Source organism: Dermacentor andersoni, chromosome 7, assembly GCF_023375885.2.
Source record: "Dermacentor andersoni chromosome 7, qqDerAnde1_hic_scaffold, whole genome shotgun sequence".
Taxonomy (NCBI): domain Eukaryota; kingdom Metazoa; phylum Arthropoda; class Arachnida; order Ixodida; family Ixodidae; genus Dermacentor; species Dermacentor andersoni.
Genome location: NC_092820.1, coordinates 65,147,190 through 65,167,498, shown reverse-complemented (window position 1 = coordinate 65,167,498; position 20,309 = coordinate 65,147,190). Strand labels below are relative to the sequence as shown.

The 20,309-nt window shown below is 45.4% G+C and overlaps 1 long non-coding RNA gene across 1 annotated transcript in view; it reads right to left on the bottom strand.

Annotated features, from left to right (window-relative positions):
- Positions 1-20,309, bottom strand: part of LOC126534374 (uncharacterized) — a 62,993-nt gene that overhangs the window by 25,298 nt on the left and 17,386 nt on the right. Inside the window, exons 2-3 of the long non-coding RNA XR_011895427.1 lie at positions 9,277-9,425; positions 791-873 (exon numbers count right to left, since the gene is read on the bottom strand). This is a non-coding gene — a long non-coding RNA (uncharacterized lncRNA). The remainder of the gene's footprint in view (positions 1-790; positions 874-9,276; positions 9,426-20,309) is intronic.

Here is a 20,309-nt window from a genome sequence, read left to right as displayed (position 1 = left end):
AATGCGGGATAATTCTATTTCGAATACGATATCAACGCGACCTACTGTGAAAAGCTACTGAAACACTATTTCTGGCCGTAGAAGCTACTTCCACGTCTTGGCCAACTGTGCCTTGAGGTCATAGTAGACGGTAGTACGTTACCTGAGACGACGTACTGCAAGAGCTGATATTGTCGTCGTAGTGCTTCTTGAGATATTTTACGCACGCTAAAAAAGTTAGAAAGATCCAATTCTTACATGATTTGGTCGTTCTTTAAGCGTGTTTATGCGTTCGCGTTCTTTCTGAACGATGACATATTTAAAAAGAGACATTATCACGCGCACATTTTTTCTTGGACACTGTCACCATTTTTCATTACATTGCGCCTACTGATACCTGTAGGTCGGCTTGCATTGGACGCATGTACTTATACTTCTGCAGCAAAAACGCATTCTGTGTTCTTATTTCGCCTGTGATGTAAATGCTTATGCACACCTTATAATACAGGCAAGCTCCTTTTAATCTTGAACAAAGTGATATGATCATTGTATATGTAACAGAGGACATAATTTACTGGTATATCAGATTGACTCGAAGCACACTATGATTGCGCTTCCAGAGTTGCGTGGCTTTATGTGCGGTAATTCGCCAAATATAAAGCTAGATTTCTCCCCATAGTTTCTTCACTGTCTGGTTCCTCACCTGCACTACATCATGACAAACACATTGCGCCTAACTGCACATATACGCCAACAGGCAACTGTCGTCAAAGGCGTAAACATGCTAGCGAAGGGCGAGACTGGAGTGTACCTTGTCTTGTACTAATATACATTATTGGTCCATGATGTCCTCTTCCACCATTTGACAGTCTTGCAAAATATCTTCTGTGTTGCCTGAAATAAACATTTGTGAGATTGAGACAAAGCTAGTCTTCATGCCGTCTGACTGTCACTTGACTTAAAGGTGATTAAACTGGGTGATGTCTGACAATGAGTTTGCATAGTACGCTCCTAGATTTCACATCTCTTCTTGAAAACGTGCAAGTAGTCCTGGCGGTGCTGTGTTCATGACCGCTCTCTTCGAATAATTATGCAGCGTAATTCAAGTTCCCTACGCTTCGAAGTATCATTTATAGCTTGAAAAGACATTTAAACCTTCCGCTGTTATCGATTTGCTAACGTCTTCCAAATGCCCAAACGTCATTTGTTGCAGGATAACACAGACGCCTAAATTCGCTTGTCGACGCGCATGTCACTGCTCCAATTGCGTTACTCGTACGTATGTTTCTGGAACTACATGAATCCATATTTACTGTAAAAATGACCAATAGCGACATTGACAGTGATTTTGGAAATTCCTCTTTAACGTTCGGGTTGGCACTTTTTGTTTCGATAGCAAAAAGGAGAAAGGGATATTTCATTTAACATCTTCTACCTTTCACGGACATGGCTCCCCGAGAATGTGTTATCCATTTAGTGTCTTACCGGGTTGAGCAATCACACTGTTAAAGACGCCGGCATAATATTCTATTTACCAAGTTCAAGAAGGCAAGGGAAGCAAGAATTGTTTCGGTAAGAGGAATTGAACATTAATTACCCATATCTTATTATCATATTTTGCTCTGATCTCGCTTTGTCTGCACACAAAGGCAACATAACAAATGAAGCTGAGCATGTAGTCTGTATCCTTCGCCGTAATAACAAATTATCGCTGCAATGTGTTAAACTTGCACCTTACTGCGCCTTGATCAGACACAAGCTGAAATACTGATCTGCCCTTGTAGCTCGCCGAAACTAAAAGCACAAATAAATGTCTCCAGCATGGTTCACACCACAATGTCACACCGCTTTCTCCCTACTGCAAATTATTTCACGCGTCAACTCTGACAGATAACATTCTATGGCATATGTGCCAATTAAGTCGCTCCAACCATAAGAAAACCGTATACACATCTGAAGCTAGCGCTGTTTCCAGTGCCGTCCAACTTGGCCCCATACGACCATTTGGAACACATGGTGAGGCAAGCGCGCGTAGTGTTGGCCCAACTAATAACCGCCGTCCACATAGTTATTACCTGTACCTACAATGTGAGAACAAACTTGATTGCAGAGCGCTTGTTGCGTTGTGTTGCGTTGGGTTTAATGGCGCATAAGCAACTCAGGCTATCATGCGCCAAACACAAGGTAAAATTTATCTTAAAAAGTTGGGTCACCTCAGCGGCGATCCTTGTCGGGGGAAGGACTCCGAGGACACTAATGAACTGAAGACCTCAATCTTCTTCTTCGATATGAGAAGGGGGTTGAGGCGTATCATAATATGAAGTTGTGGGTAGGATCATTTATAGTTTTTCAAAGACACCTGCTTCTCTTAAAAAGCTAATAACATGTGTGATATCGACAAGTGCATCATCGCCTAAAATCAATGCTGGGTGAAAGAGAATATGTTGAATATAAAACGAAGTAAAGTATTTTTTCCTCAGTGTTTCGAGTTGCACGCATGATAATAAGATGTGGTTTACAGTAAGTTCATTGCCGCATTTTTCACAGCCACGCTTGTCTTTTGTCAAAAGGAAGTTGTGTGTAAGGTGCGTGCGTACGATGCGAAGGTGACCTAAAATGACTTCGATGAAATATTCTCTGTGTGAGCACGACTTCCATTCCTTTATCAGAGGCTTTACTAGGTGTAGTTTATTTGGTACTTGAATTATTCCATGTTGTATGCAGTTTATTTCTAAGTTTAGGGCGCACTCATTTTATACAGTATTTTTAAGCAATTCTTACTTTGATGATTGCTTTATGTCGAGCTTTCGCTGCACATTCAACTGCGTTTTCGTTGCCACCGATTCGGACGTGGCTCGGCCCGCAGCAAAATTTTATGTTGCGTCCTTGTCTTGTCGTCCTTCTCATGTTATGTAGGATGTCGCCGAATAATGGCGTAATTGTATTTCTAGGGTGAAGTGCTGTTAGTAAGCGTAGTGAATCTGTGTAAATAATGCTGTTTTCAATGTTTTCATTTATTCTTTTTTTTTCTACAGCTAGAGAGATTGCGTAACACTGTGCAGTTAAAATGGATGCACACTGAGTTAGGCGTACCGTTTTTTCCCAAATGTTTTGTATCGCGGCTCTGCCAACTTATCCTGCTGATTTGGAGCCATGCATATAAAGCACTGTGTTTACCGCGTATTTTTTCCTTTAGTGCTAAAAATACTTGTAGTATGTGTTCATGTGGTGTTTTTTTGAAAATGTGTTAATGTGAAGTCGTACACTGAAGGCTGGTAATACCAAGGTGGGAGCGGATCGGGTTTCGGGGCTATCTGAGGCAGTGTGTCCGCTATGGCTAATTCATGGCATCTCTCCTCAAAATGGAGGAGGAGTGGTCTTATTGCTTAGGGTTTGTTCGTAAATAGTTTTCGTGATGGGCACCTTGTAACTATTGGTTAACAGATGTGTTTCGGCAGCGAACAAATTTTTAGGATGTATGAGCACGTAAGCATGGTTCTTCTGTCTGACAGGGGTGGTTAATTGGTTTCTACATACAGACTGTCTATAGGCGACGTCCTGCATGCACCAGTTGAAAGACGTAAACCTAAATTATCTACTGGGTCCAGGTGGTTCAAATATGACTTTTTTTGCTGAGCCATACACTTAGCATAGTCTAAGCAGAAGCGTATAACAAAATGGTAAGTGTGTAGAAGGTATACCATATCAGAACCTCAGTGTTTGCGTGAAAAGACTTTGAGTAAGTTCAGAGATCGAGATGCTTCCTTTTTCAGCGCGTTGATGTGCTGAACGAAGGTGAGTTTCTTGTCAAAAATTATGCCTAGAAATTTGTGCTCATTTTGGACAGTTAATTCGGCTTCGTTCAGGTGTAGGGTGGGCTCTGTCTGTGCACCTCGTTTGAGTGAAAAGAGAATGGCCACTGTTTTCCGCGGAGAAAAGCGGAAACCATTTCTGTCTGTCCATGTTGCTAGTTTATTTATTGTTACTGTACCTGTCTTTCGCATGTTGATATGTTTGATGATGTGCAGGCTATCTGAAAATTGTCGACGTAGACTGAATACATATTGAATTTTTGGATTATTTTGCTAATAGAATTCATTTTTATAACAAAGAGTGCTGTGCTTACAGTGCACCCATGAGGTGTATTTTCCTGATCAAACTTTTTCGTCAGGGTTGAGCCCAGGCGCACATGGAACAAACGGTTACACAAAAAGGCTTTTATGCAGTTCAACATCCTGCCGTGAATGCCAAGATCGGCCAGGTCTTTAAGAATCCCGAACCTCCACGTTGTGTCGAATGCCTTGTCTATGCAAAAAGGTAAGGCATGCAGAGAGGATGCAAGAGAAGAGAAGTAGACAACACGATCGCCGACTATCTACTGAAGGGAGCAACTTAAACGAAAAGAAGAAAGAAGACACAAAACTCATCTGCGAAAGCTCTATAATGGTATCACCACTTGTCAGTCGGGTACATGTGCCGGTCTACGCGAGAGATAGCTGTTAAGGCACTTAATCTCTTCCTTATGCAAAGTAATCGAAGGCTGACTCATGCGCGCACTTCCACCATTATACACATGCCATGCCTCTACCATAAGACGCGTATCTTCATTCTTGTGCCTGTACAATATCGCGCATTCTTCTAACTCTGGCGTGCAGTTACAATCTTTGCAATCCAAGGAAAGATTAGATGACGATACAACGGTTAACGACCTTTTATGTTCCATTAGCCTCTGATTGATACACCGCCCTGTTTTGACTGACACGTGGTGATACCACTCCAGAGCTTGCGCAGATCTTTTTGCCGAAGTGCTCTCTTTAGTTGATAGTCGGCGTTTGTGTTGTCCACTTCTCTTGTTTCCTGACTGCACGCCTTACCTTTTTTCACAATGAATCCTCACCAACTAACTCAGTTTCTGTCGTTTTATGCTTTCTGTATATCGAAAAAGACAGCAAGGCAGTGTTGTTTCTGTATAAATGCTTCGCGGACTGTGTTTTCAAGACGAATTAGGCGGTTATTAGTGGAGGATGCTTTTTTAAAACCACATTGATAAATATGGAGAAACTCACGGGTTTCTAGCACGAAGGTTAATGTAATATTCAGGACATTTTCAAAGGACTTTGCAAGACTGCTGGTAAGGGTAAGTAAGGGTAAGTTTCAAAAATGGAAGGACAATAGCTTTCTTCAAGCTTCGGGTATCTTCCCCGATACCCAAACTTTGTTAAAAAATTTGAAAATGGCTTTTGCGACATGCTCGGAGAGATGGCCTAGAATTTGTAACGTATTTTATCGGGGTCAAGTGCAGTTTGTTTATCAGCGGACAGTACTCTGTGTATTTCTTGAACTTTAATTAAAGTATTGCACTCATCATTTCTACTGCCGTTTATTGATAGTCTTTCTTTCTCAGCTGTATTTTTGAATTTTAAAATTGTTTCTGTAAGCTTGATGAACTGTAAGCTACCGACAAATATTCAACCAATATGTCTGCCTGCTCTTCTATGGTGTGAGAAACGGAACTGTGAATGGGGAATAGCTGTTATTTAGCTTTAGTGCCTTCTCCCACATTTGTTTTGATGTGGTTTAGCTGTTTATAGAGGACACAGATTTGCTATGAATACTTTTCAGCCCTTCGCCGGATATATCGAGCTTTCGCTCTCGATTTTTTATAACCTAAGTTTTTCTGCCTTTGGGTATCTGCGAAATATTCCCCAAGCTTTGTTTTTTCTTCGCTTTTCTGCATTGTTATGTGTACCAAATTTTGATATATTGATTTACTACTACAGATAACTGAGGTATAGCTAGGCGTGCAGCGTTAATGATGCATTTGGTGAAAGCTTCATTCAGTTCGTCTATGTTGAGATTATTTGACACTATTTTTTCTAGGCTGGCTTCCTCTTGAACAGGGGCCCAGTCGGCTAAGTGGAGCTTCCACCGTTGTGGTTGCGTTGTGATTACTTCCGGTGAGGATTATGAAGTTATCAGTAGAGGTAGATTATCACTTCCGTATGGGTTGTCTAGTACATCCCATTTTAATTCTGTGAATATAAAGGGTGAACTAAAGGACAGATCGATGCAGCTCATTTTTTCTGAGCTAGGTGAAGAATAGGTTGGTTGACCGGTGTTTAGCAAACAAAGGTCATTACTCAGTATAAGATCCTCAATAATTTCGCCTCTTGTATCGGTTTCGTTTCGCTACCGCAAAATCTGATGTGCGCGTTATAATCTCCGGCTATCAAATACGGCTCTTGTAGCTGTTCTATAAGGTGTTCCAGTTGATGTATAGTTACTCCAAGATGTGGCTCCAGGTATACACACCATAGTGTAATTGTTTGAAATGTGTGAAGGATGGCTGCCACAGCTTCGAATTTAGTATTAAGGTGATATTCTTTACCTGCCACCCCTCTTTAACTATAATAGCAACGCCACCTCAGAGCCTGCTTGCGTGTTCTCGGTCGCGGTGGAAGACTTTATACTTGTTGAGTATGTTTCCATGTTTAGAGCCTAAGTTTGTTTCTTGGACACACAGGGCCACAGGTTAGAGTGTGGCCAGTATGTCTTTTGTGTCATTTATGTTATGTAAAATTCCCCTGCAATGCCAATGAATGAAAGCCATTGTGTATTATATGTGTGGAGTCGGAGAGGATTTAGGTTATGCTTTAAGGCCGCTTGATTCGAAGCCTCTCTTTCTTGTTGCGATCCAAGGAGCCCTGCCGTTCACGCGACGTCAACGGTACAGGGCTGCATTTACTTGTGTCCATCGTATCCTCAGATACACTGGACATCCGTGCTGGGCGAACGGGTACGTTCCAGTTGGACTTCGCCGTGTGGTGTGGGGTCCTGGAGCCTGCGGCCCTGGGGGTCCGCAGGGCTTGCTTTTGAGAGAGCGGCGCAACGCTAGCTGCGTCCACTGTGGGCGCTGGAGGCTATGCCCCAGTCTCACTATGTGTGACCTGGGCAGGCTCTGAAGGCCGCTGTGTTGCCGCGCGCTGTTAAAGCACAATGAAATAACTTGTTTTGCACCAATGAAAGTCGCTTCTGCGCTTCCCTAAAAGTGATATTTTCCTTTACTTTGAGTGTGATAATGTCCTTTTCTTGTTTCTATCTTGGGCAGGCACGCGAGTAAGCAGGATGGCTGCTCTCGCAGTTTATGCAGCGGTGCAATTCAGCTTCGCAGTTGTCTGGAGGGTTTTCACGGGAAGCCCACTTAGTGCATGTGGCTTGGCTCCGGCAGCTCTGTGAGCTGTGGACGACCTTGGCATCTGAAATAACGTCGCTGGTTGGGCATGTAGGGTCGAAGTTTCCGTTTGGTGTAGCCTACCTCGACAGAGTCAGGCAGTATGCTGAATGTGAACGGTAGGACGAAGTGCTTTGTTTCGATTTCATTGTTTTGCCGTCTGATGTTTATTCTGTGCACATCTCTGACATTTTGTTCTTTTGGTCCGTTTAGGAGTTCTTCTTCAGTCACATAGTTTAGGTCATCGTCGGAAATGACGCCACGAACGGTATTCTGTGATGGGTGAGGGCTGATACCTATGGGAATGTCACCAAAGGCTGTTATTCTTGAAAGGTTCTCGTACTGATGTTGGTACAATTCCAAAAGAAGGTCACCATTTGCAAGTTTCTTTATTTTATATCCTTGTCCAATAACATCGATTAGGGTCCTTGTAGCGTTGAAAGGAGAGACGTGTCGTGCAGTAATTTCTGAGTGGTCCCTATGCAATACGTGGAATTTGGGGAAGTTGGTTTTGTTCTTCACGAAGAACTGAGCAGTGACATCGGTGCGCCCCCTCTAGTTAGGAGGGCGATGACTTGAAGCAAAAGAACTAGTAATAAAAATTGTCTTGTTTGGCCACGGTACCAGCCGCCAACCGCGGAGCATAACGAGGGGACGGGACAGGAGCTTGCAAGCAAGCCCTACACACGCCAGCTCTACAATGCGGCTATAAATCAAATAGCATAACTCAGGCTATTTAGCCACGCAAAGATTAACCCTAACAGCCAGGAAAGGAAGGAACAAGAAGTCAGAGGAAGACAGGAAAGATGGGAAAGTGAGAGAGAAAGAAAAAGATCGAAGAGGGGGACAGGAAAAGGCGACTGCCGATTTCCTCCAGGTGGGTCAGTCTGGAAGTGCCGTCTATGCGAAGCAGAGGCCGAAGAGGAGCGTTGCCTCCGCCGGGGGGCCTTAAAGGTCCAAACACCCAGCACCGGCTCAGCCCCCAGGATTCCCCTTTCCCGAGACACGGCTAAGCCGTGCAGGGCAAAACACGGGTGGGGGCAACCCTTGTGTTCTCCGGCACGTGGTGTCGCAATACACCAAGCGCTTACTGACGCAGATGCCCCGGTGCGGAGAACGCTTGCTGGTTTTAGGTGTATGATGGCAATAAAAACACGTCTTTACGTGGGGCAAAGTTTGCATGCGCAACGGCGTGCCCTGCGCCCATCAACGCCGCAGAAACTGTCCAATGGTGGGAGCCCATTGCGGGAGCCGAGTTCACTATCCGTCGAATGAGCGTACAACCGCGCTCGCCATACGGCCGCAGATCGTGATAAAACGCCTATCTTTGTCACTGCAATCAATATCTGCACAAATAAGTCGTTATGAAAAGAAAATACACCTAATTTTCCCGGAGCCAGTGGTAGATATCAACCAACATGCCAGCCACACCAGTCGCTTCGTAAAGACTATTGTGTCTACGGATGCACCTGACCCACTTTAGATTACTAATCGCAGCATTGGGTGGCCGGTTGCTTGATGTCTGATGTAAAAATCTGAGGACACCTAAGCACTTCATATGAGTAGGCAATACGAAAGCATGAATATACAATTAAAGGCCACTGAGCGGTCTTTCGAGTTGTGAACTCCTCGCAGGCGTGGAGCGTGTTGAGACTCTTGGCCAACACATCCTAGATAGCGCAAGGATGATGTATTTCGACCGATGACGTCATGCTACCTTGCCCGACTGCCGTATAATCTAATGGGTGCGCTCCTGAGTAAGCCCAGTGACTCCTAAAAAGTTGAGCTGCACCCAACGTGCATCGCAACTTTCAGCGGCCTCCAACTTACTAATCGTTTTGTGATTGTAAGAATCCCAGTAAAATAGCCCCGTGTTCTGAAATGGCCGAAACATTGGTTGTCTTCAGTGCAGCTTTTCAGCTTCCGAAGCGTGTGCCCATAGTTTTTGTTTGTTAAATATTCAACATACTCAAAACTTGGAATCTGTTTTCTGCAAGATGTTTACAGCGTGCAAGATGTCAAATTTACTCTTAACAGCATAGCAAATGATGTTGCGTACAACTCACCAAGTTCGTTGAACCTCGTAATGCTGGAGCAAAAAGTAGCTGTGGTTGAATGGCCGTATTTCATTATATACGCAGTCGTGCTTAATATGATGAGTGTATTGTGGATGAGTTGTGCAACGGATCCAAATTTTCTCATGAGTGGTCACTACCTACAGAGTAATGGATAAAAAAACACCTATAAGAGTTTGCAGATAGTATGTATTGTGTCCTTTTGTGAAACTTGGATATAAAAGTGATTATTCACCGTCCTGCAAAAAACCTAAAATGACATTCTCTGCTTGAATAGTTTTACCTCACTCGTAGTTACAGTCATCACAGTGTAATAAAGGAAGGGTTAGCGGCTACAACTTCGATGTGCCTACAAGCTCTGTGGCACTTGACAACCCCGTCCACAAATTCGAAGGCAGTGGTACAACCATGGTAATATTGTTGGTATGCAAAGTACTGGAGAACGTTGTTCTGATTAAGGCCAACATGCGCTTGGTAATGAGATACTGAACCTTTTGTTACTTGTTAATATTACTGAACGGTCCTGCTTCCAATCAATCTACTATTGCCGTCTTCATGCCCTACACCAGTATGCTTAGCGGAATCTCGTTCATCAGCGCTGTCGATTCGCTCTTACACATCACATCTTGTAGGTGCTTTATTCCGTGTCTCACATCGTATGTCACGCTGTCTACAATTACGGAGCGACATCTGGCACCGGTTCCAACATGCCTGTCCTCAACCACCCGTCAGCATTTCAAGCGTTCCTGTGAGCGTGCTAGAGGCGCTGGGATGGTCTGAGACTACTCGGAGTAATCAAGACGTTTTTATTTGCGCAAATCTCTGCAGATAAGCACATGTTTACAAAGCATATGTAATCAACACATATTATGTGTTTTACGGCTTCGGCGCTTGGCGAAAACAGAGGCATGCGTGCGAGCGCTAGTAGACGTGTACAATGGTGTTGTTACTTTTGTTTTTACAGCGAAGCTCTATCTGACTAGGTGAAAGCTCTCATGGCCCGACCACAGAAGCCCTCGTGTGGGGTATAATCCTTTGCATTTGTCTTACGTGACGGACGGACAAATTTCTCGTTGGGTAGGCATAGAAATCTTTCCGCATTTCAAGCATTTCCATTTATATAAGTATATTGTTGCAGGGAAAGGACACAAAGGGGGACGGGGTAGAGACAATATCGCGGTGACATTATTACAGAAATACTTTTACAGCGAAGCTGCATATGCCTAGGCGAAACACTCGCGGTCCGACCACAGAAAGCCTCCAGCGAAAGGCACGGCGAACCATTGGCTACGCCGATAGTGACGTCGCTTCTCTCTCGCAGCAGAACTCCCTACCACGTAGCACTCTCTCGCCTACTTCGCAATGGGACGGCCACGCGTCGTTCGTTCTCCCGAGAAGCAGCTGGCCTACGAACAACAACGCTGAGAGCGGGGGCGGGAGATATGTCGGCGTCGCGCCAACGCCTCATCAGAACATCGGGCCCCCGATGTGGAGCGCAAGCGACAATGTCGGGCCGATCCGGGCGCTCGTGCGGCCGAGCTTGTTCGCGAAGCGGGGCTAAAGCGGCAACGTTGCTCCACTGACGCCGCGACCGAGCGAGGTCACCAGCGGCGTCGTCGTGCCGATGGTTCGGTGTTCAAAAATGTGTCCCTGTGCTTAATTAAATGAAATGTGCGGCCCTGATGCGTCACTTGGGAACTACAGTGTATGACCTTGTCAAACACTGCGATTAACTCATTACGAAACACAAATGCCTAACATAATTCAGGAAGACCTTGATGAATCCGCTGGATTACTACACTCAGCGGCTCATTGCACCACTCCATGATGGTGGTTATGCGAAGCCCAATGTGCGGCATTTGAAATAAACACTGTGGTAAACTCAAGCCAAACATGTGCACAGCCTCATTAAGAAACACAGACTTAACCGTTAATTGGAAAGAGTTTATTGTACCGTCAGAAGTAACGCAGTGATAAACACCGGGGCCGCATATTTCAGCTTCGCTGGTTTACCATCTTGACGGGGTGTATAAGTGGAGTTTCTTTCTTCTTTTTTTTCTTTTTGAGATTACAGCGAGGAATATTAAGTGCCGTGCTGTCGCTTGCCGCTTTCGTCTGCAATATCTAACAGATAATTTCGAAGTAGCAAACACAGCATCAGTGAATTTGTTGCTTGGAACCCCTGAATTTCTAGGTATGCGACGTCGCCCAGCTGGCCCTGTGGCTAGACAAATAACACCAACTGATGCTTCATTCTCTTAACATATTTGGTAGTATTTAATACAAACCATGCCTGTGCAGTTTCCAATGTAGAGCGGTGGTCATCATCTTCATGTAATTTACGGTGTCTCGGGACCTTTAAGTGCGTTTGTGCTTGGAAAAGAAAGGTTTTCTCCATGCACGTCACGTCACGAAAGAGCTGAAACTGTTTTTCCAATGCAGACGTGTGGCGCGATAAGTCAAAACAATAGCTTTGCTTTACAGCCGCTTAGCGAACTCGGGAAAATGCTTCCGCTGGAAATGACTGCTGCGAGGGACTTGTTTCGCACTACGCTGAGCGTTTAAACACATACGCAAGAGCCCGTATGGCGCAATTAGTTCAGCAGAACTAATTTAACCACCATATCAGCGTCTGGCGTTCTCATCGAGAATGACCATCTTAACAATTCTTGCCCTTGAGACGACCAGTATGTTGTACGTGCTGGCTGATGGGTTATCGTTGCTTCTGCCCAAATGTAAAATTTTTACACAGGCGATGCTACTAAGGTTGGCAGCTTGTTTTTGTCTTTTTTTTTCATTTGGAGACCGTGCAAGAACGATCGCTTACAATTACTCTGCGTTCTTTCGCTTTACATCATTATGACAACATACAGAACAGGAGTGTTCTCGTTACATGAAAATGAATGACGCACAATTAATTTCTCACAATAAACAAGAAAATTGTCTGGAATGTACATTCATGATACAGCAAGAGCCTGTTACAATAAAAGCAGCGGTTAAATCACAACTGATGCTTTGATTATTTTGCCTCCCAGAAGATAAAGCCTGGAAAAAAAAAATTCTTCAAATCCAGGTGCCTTAGCAAGTCCTTCCTGATGAGGGCAACTAAGTTGAACTCACGACGCTGCGTACGCTTGTAGTTACTTTGACTGCACGTAACGTGTGATTATCTTCAATGCTTATGCTTTATATGCTGCAAGCGTCAAAGCGAAAATCAATTCAACGCTTCTGTTTATGCAATGCAGAACTCAAAAGTAGCATAGCTGGACTTAATTGGCACTACACTGAGTCTGCAAACAGGAGCAATAAAGGACCACGCATTGATATTTGAAATCGGCATATGTATAACTTTCCTATATTTATTGATAGGTGGGCCAGAACACCGGCCGACAAAGCAATAAACCGCAGATGGCAGCAGCCATGCCAAACCCGGGAGCATAGGCAAAATGATCAAGAATATCTGAACAGCTGTTCATTTTATGCCAGCATTATGTTTCAAGAACTGGCTGTCGAAACTTTTGCTTGGTATCTTAGAGGGAAAAGCATGTCACCACATAGAATCCGAAGAGCTTCTGATATAGTTTTTCGGTGAGGTGTTGCCATTTGATTTTCCGGATGCTTTTTGTTTTGAGGTAGGTCTACGGATTCTTTGACATTTAGACACAGCTGCACTCCTCCCCTGTTCACGCACCAGTGCAAGCTCATACCACCTCGATCGTCCTTCCCGCTGTTTGACAGCACCAAAGTTGCAACAAAGAGAGCTTAAGATTGAAAACACGGTTACAAGATATGAGGTGCCGTGGCGGAACACAACCAGATGGCATAAGCGTATTTAATGGAGGGGGGATGGGGAGAGCAAAGTGGTGCTTGAGTTTCCTCCCGCTTTTAAAAATTATAGGTGTAACGCCTGCCATTTCATTGACCTTCTACAGGGGAGGGGGTAGAAGTTACCAAGGTTACTCAAGACACCACTAGCGTTTTAAGCAAAGAGAAGGATCGCACCTTGGTTTATTTGACAGCACTGCAAGTTTTTTGGGGCCTTCTTGCAGCAGCGCCTGAGCAGCACAGTGTAATACTAATGCAAAAAATGAGTTTTCCTTTATTCTTGAAGGCATCGTGTCGACAGAGTTGTTGAGACAGGCGTGCGTAGCTGCTATAAAAACATCGAAGGAATTAGTAACGTTCCGACACGAAATAATTGCGTTGACGTCAAGGCCTATCTTGGTGCACTGATATTTTATGCATGGTCCATGCCCCATACAAGGTGCTACCCAATTTTTTATGAATTTTAACAGTGTTGGCAAACTATCGGCAGTACGAATTTCCGCTGTTAGATCTGGTGAGCAATACATTTAAGTGTGGTGGCAATAGTCCAACATCCGTGAAAGTAAAAGTAAAGGTTTCTTAGCGCGATTTAGCAGGTTTATGCTCCGTTTCTTCGGTGCATTTATTTTCAAGCAGGTACAACTTAACTTCGGGAGGAAAAAATTTCCTTGTATTTTTTCATAAAACAGGCACCTATTTTGTGTTACAGGAGGAGTTTGGAAAGGATCCCAGGAACAAAACCAAGCCGTTTTTTCTGGCACTAAACCTATAAAGACAACAGAACCTCTTTGGATCAAAATAGGTTGCAAGTTACAAACCTCAACAAACACAGCACCGTTAACGATATCAAGCATTCCAGAGGGTGTAGCACCCAGCGACGTCGCAATGCGGGTACGCTATGGTTCGCGCTGTCAGTTGGCGCCTTCATTCTGGCTGCCAAACACGAGGAGAATAAAGTTGGGCGGCGCGTGTTCGAGGCTCGCCTGCAAGCCGAAGGCTGCGACGCCTCGCTAGCGAGGGTCAGGCATAAGCTCGGTGTGAGGCGTAAGGTTGGTGAAGGGCGGTAGGTTGATGGGTTCGGTCATCTGTTATGCCGGACTCACCACTGCCGGGAACCAAGGAATCCCAGCGGTGCGGCAGGACGAGAGTACCAGCTCAGCAGGCTTTTAGAACCACACCGCGCGCGCGCTGCTTGCGCCTCGAACACGCGCCGCCCATCTTTATTCTCCTCGTCTTTCGCAGCAGGCACCAAGGCGCTGGCTGAGCGCCAACCGTAGCCTCCCAGGATTTCGGAGTTGGCATGCGTTACAAGGGCATACGGCGGTGCAACGTTGGCGTAGAGGTAGAGTATCCGCCTCGCGCGAAAGAGGACCGTGGTTCGAATCCTGGTGCTGCGAAATTTTCCACCGGATAAAAGAGAGAAATCCGCGTGATGAAAAAATTGCATAAACCGGCCTAAAGTGCGGCCTGATCCCGGTGACCAGAACCGGCAACGCACTCCCTCACCAGAGCAGGGTTGGCCACCCTGGTGCAGTATTGGCCACAACCTCATATATGAATACATCAAACACCGGCCTCCAGTCCAGTCCAGGTACCAATTGAAGGTCGTGCAGGTCTATGCCCAAACATCCAGTCATGATGACCAGGAAGTCGAAAGCTTGTATGAAGACGTGGAATCGACGATGGGTAAAGTCAAAACAATATACACCATACTGATGATGCGAATTCAATGCCAGGGTAGGCAAGAAGCAGGCTGGAGACAAGTCAGTGGGGGAATATGGCATAGGCCCTAGGAATAGCAGGGGAGAGTTATTTGTAGAGCTTGCAGAACAGAATAACATGCGGATAATGAATACCTTCTTCCGCAAGCGGGGTAGCCGAAAGTGGTCGTGGAAGAGCCTGAGTGACGAGACTAGACATGAAATAGACCTTATACTCTGTGCTAGCCCTGGCTTCATACAAGATGTCGACAAGGTGCGCTGCAGAGACCATAGGATGGTAAGAACTCGAATTAGCCTAGACTTGAGAAGTGACCCGAAGAAACTGGCACATAAGAAGCCGATCAATGAGTTAGTGGTAAGAGGTAAAATAGAGGAATTCCGGATGAAGCTACAAAACAGGTATTCGGCTTTAACTCAGGAATAGGACCCTAATGTTGAAGCAATGAACGACAATCTTATGAGTATCATTAAAGAGTGTGCAATAGAATCTGGTGGTAACTTAGTTAGACAGGATACCAGTAAGCTATCGCAATGTATGAAAGCCTCTAACCCTACAGCTAGAATAGAGTTGCCAGAACTTTCTAAGTTAATCTCCAAGCGTAAGACAGCTAACATAAGGAAGTATAATATGGGCAGAATTGAACATGCTCTCAGGAATGGAGGAAGCCTAAAAGCAATGAAGAAGAAACTAGGAATAGGCAAGAGACAGATCTATTCGTTAAGAGACAAATCCGGCAATATCATTACTAATATGGATAAGATAGTTCAAGTGGCTGAGGAATACCATAGAGATTTATACAGTATCGGTAGCACCCATGAGGATAATGAAAAGGGGAATAGTCTAGAGGAATTTGAAATCCCACAAGTAACGCCGGGAAAAGTAAAGAAAGCCTTGGGAGCCATGCGAAGGGCGAAGGCAGCTGGGGGGGATCGGGTAATAGCAGATTTGTTGAAGGATAGTGGGCACATTGTTCTAGAGAAACTGGCCAGCTTGTATACGCCATGCCTCATGACCTCGAGCTTACCGGAATCTTGAAAGAACGCTAAAATAATCCTAATCCATAAGAAAGGGGACGCCAAAGACTTGAAAAATTTTAGACCGATCAGCTTACTGTCCCTTGCCTGCAAAGTATTTACTAAGGTAATCGCAAATAGAATCAGGAACATCTTAGACTTCTGTGAACCAAAAGACCAGGCAGGATTCCGTAAAGGCTATTTAACAATAGACCATATTCACACAATCAATCAGTTGATAGAAATATGTGCGGAATATAACCAACCCTTACATATACAGCATTCATTGATTACAAAAAAGCGTTTGATTCAGTCGAAACCTCAGCAGTCTTGGAGGCATTAGGGAATCAGGGTGTAGACGAGCCGTATGTAAAAATAGTGAAAGATATCTATAGCGGCTCCACAGCCACCGTAGTCCTCCATAAAGAAAGCAACAAAATCCCAATAAAGAAGGGCAGGGAGATACGATCTCTCCAATCCCATTCACAGCGTGTTTAGAGGAGGTAATCAGAGACCTGGGTTGGGGAGAATTAGGGATAAAAGTTAATGGAGAATACCTTAGTAACTTGCGATTCGCTCATGATGTTGCCTTGCTCAGTAACTCAGGGGGCCAGTTGCAATGCATGCCCACTGGCTTGGAGCACCACAGCAGAAGGGTAGGTCTAAAAATTAGTCTGCAGAAAACCAAAATAATGTTTAACGCTCTCGGAAGTGAACAGCAGTATGCGATAGGTAGCGAGGCATTGGAAGTGGTAAGGGAATACATCTACTTAGGGCGGGTAGTGAGTGAGGATCCGGATCATGACACTGAAATACAGGGGAATAAGAATGGGCTGGGGTGCGTTTGGCAGGCATTCTCAGATCATGAACAGCAGGTTCTCATTATCCCTCAAGAAAAACGTGTATAACAGCTCTGTCTTACCAGTACTGACGTACCGGGCAGAAACCTGGAGGCTTACTAAAAGGGTTCTACTTAAATTGAGGACGACGCAACCAGCTATGAAAAGAATAAGGATGGGCGTAACGTAAAGGGATAAGAAAAGAGCAGATTGGGTGAGGGAACAAACGCGAGTTATTTACATAATAGTTGAAATCAAGAAAAATAAATGGACATGGGGAGGGCATGAAATAAGGAGGCAAGATAACCGATGGTCAATAAGGGTTATGGATTGGATTCCAAAAGAAGGGAAGCGTAGCAGGGGGCACCAGAAGGTTAGGTGGGCGGATCAGATTAAGAAGTTTGCAGGGACAACATGGCCACAATTATTACATGACCGTAGTATTTGGAGAAATGTGGGAGAGGCCTTTGCCCTGCAGTGGGCGTAACCATGGTGATGATGATGATGATGACAAGGGCATACTTGAATATTGGAGTGGAACTATCCACGATGTCTGTTATATTATAAGGCATTCGCATGAAATAGGTCCATTTTAACGCGGCAGCATTAAGGACCCCGTAACGCAGAAAACTTGGTGTCGGCGTCAGGCGTCGGCGTCCCCGTGAGCGAAAATTCCCGTCTTCATTTATGTATATGTACACACCATGCCTTGCTATTTACCACGCGGTCTATGAGGGTTATATTGCTGTTTGTACCCTGTTTTACATTCTTGACAAAGTTACAATTTTGAGAATAAGAGAATGTCATTATCAAGATAGTCACTCCCAATTGTCATGAAACGAAACCAGGAGAGAGGATGCCTTTTATGTTAAATCTTCCCAGACAGATATATGAAATAGGCAAAACAGTATAGACACCTGAGACGGATGTAATTTTTTTGGCGCCACTGTGGGAAGGGCAGGAGAGGGCCCACCACCAGGATCAACTCACGAAAAAGGGCACGTTTCTACCAGTAAGCTCGCATTCGGGCATTGCGTTTGTCGCCAGCGTTTCCCGTAAACATCACGGTTACATGAGCAGCACTTGGAGGTCAGCGTGAGAAGCAGTTGGGGATCTTTGAATGCTATCACGTTGCGCTGTGAAAGGCGATGCTTCAGCGTCCTGCAGTTTTGTCGGACGTTTGGACTTGAGACTTATTTCTGACATATTTGTGCCAAGACTGCTCAGCTAAGAACAGAACTTCCATCGTGTTTTGCTTAGAACAGAACTGCGGTAACAACACCGAAACAACCCATTCTCGTCTTCAATAATGTGACTGGTACTGGATTACGGTTATGAAGTTTAAACGAAGCAGCAGTCATTGCAGTGGAAGCCTGCAATTCACCGTAGCTCCATGTTGATTGTCTTCTTGGATGTTCACTGGATTATGCACAAACAAGTCCTACTTGCTGGACAAACCGCAAATATCGAGTGAGTGAGTGAAAAAACTTTATTTAGCTCTAGCTTCGCTGGTCTTCTGCAGTCGGGTCTGCAGTCTTCAGATGGCTTCCTGCATCTTTTTGCAAAACAGTCCGTTGCCCTTAGTCCAGGGCACCGCTGGATGCTGCTGCCAGTTGTGCTCGCCGAATCAGACCTTCTTGGTCGACCCGGCGATCGCTGGAGAGCACTCCCTCCCATTGCTCCGCACTCGCCTTTGGTATAACGGGTACCACGTCTACCTTCTGGCCTGACGACGTTATGTGATACGGCGCGGGTGTTTCCTGGCACCAAGGAAATTTGTCATTGTATTGTATGGGATATCTTTTGCTCAGTACGTTTAGGTTCGGTTACGAGCCCGTTTGTTGCTGCCTCCATGCGACCGAGTCCTCTCTGCTAAGGGGGTTGTGCGGTGGTGGATACCGCTTTCTGCAGCCCTTGTAGTAATTTAGTATCGCCGAATAGTCTTGGGGTACAGGTTCGGTCCCCTCCAGGTCCCCTAGGTTAGATGCTGGGTAATAAATGTACCCTCGTGCTATCCTGTCCGGCTCTTGGTTTCGTGCCACTTCCGCGTGTCTCGTCGTCCTAATCTTATGCCTAATTGGTTGTTCGTTTGGTTGTCGTTGTGTTATGTGGTCCCCGGAGCGGAGTATGAGGAGCGCTTCGTGCCCTATTCTGCCGCGTAGGTAGCTGCGGCACGCCGTTCGTGAGTCTGTGAGGATTGTTACGGACCGTTTAGGTTGATATCCCTCCGCTGCCGCTAGAGCGACGGCCACTTCTTCAGCCTCGACTATCGTAGAGTCTTGTATTGATGCGCTGGTGATCTCGCGTAGGTTCGAAACAATCACCGTTGGTACCGCGTTGCTGTTGCTCTGCCCAGATGCTTTTGCGTATGTGGCTGCGTCCACGTATACCGTCGTTCCTTGGGGTACTAGTGTCTTTTGTATGCATTCTGCCCTCGCCTCTCTGCGTGCTTTGTGTAGGTTGGGATCCATGTTCCCGGGTAGGGGTGCTAGTTTTAGTGAGTTGCGATACTCGTCCGGAATGGATTCGCTCCTTTGTATCTCTTGAAGTTGATCGGCGCAGCGTAGTTTCTTCAGGAGCTTCCTGGCAGATAGGGTATCTTGTAGTCTGCGCAGTTGGGAGACTAGTTACGCCTCTCCAGATTCCTCGAAAGTATTGTGTAGTCCTAAGGCGACGAGCTTTTCGGTTGAGGTTTTGTGGGGAAGGTGGAGTGCGGTTTTGTAGGCTTTGCGTAGAATTGCGTCCGCCTGTTATACCTCACTCTTGATGAGATTGTAGTAGGGGAAGCTGTATGCCGCTCGACTGACCACCCAGGCTTCTGACTAGCTTAAATGTGTCCTCCTCTCGCATGCCGTGGCGTCTGTGTGAGATGCGCATGATCGTGCGGGTCATTTGTAGGTTGGATGCCTTGAGTAAAGCGAGGGTGTGGATGCAGCGTTGGTTTGACTGTGTCCACATCCGCAGGATTCTGATCAGCGTCTTTTCCGGTATCGGCTTCCCCTCGAGGTAGACGTTGAGCTGTAACTCGTCGCTAGTGGGGACTGTGCGGTTTTGCTTTCCTCTCCAAACTCTGAGATCTCGGACTTCACAGTGGAACACGCTAGCCCTCTTGCTCCGAAGTAGTCCTCTACGCAGGAGGCTGCCTCTTGTATTTTTATTTTGCAGTTTTGAAGTGCCTAAGGAGTAGTCGGCGTAATCTTCCATACAGGTGGATGAACATTTGGCTTGTGTACAAATACAACGCGCCAGCTACCCCATCACTGATTCTTCGGCAACTCCTCACTTCAAAAACCTCACGGTGCTTTCGCAAGCGCCCTACTTGCCTTACTTTCTCCCACCGACTTTAAATATTTCCGAAATAAAATTGAGGCTGAATGGCCCTACCTTTAACCAGTTGGAATCAAATTAGGTCCTCAACAAACTCACCCTCGGGGAATTTCGCAGACGCAGGGAAATATAGGACAAACACTACTATCTATGTATACATGCTCGTGCTGACTATATCCGAGAAGATATCACAAAATAAACGTGATTGTCATAATATTTTGTGATATAATTACCTGAAGTTTTGATTAGCGCCCTGTATGTCGTCCGATGGTTCTTTCGGAGGTTCCCCTGAGCGCTG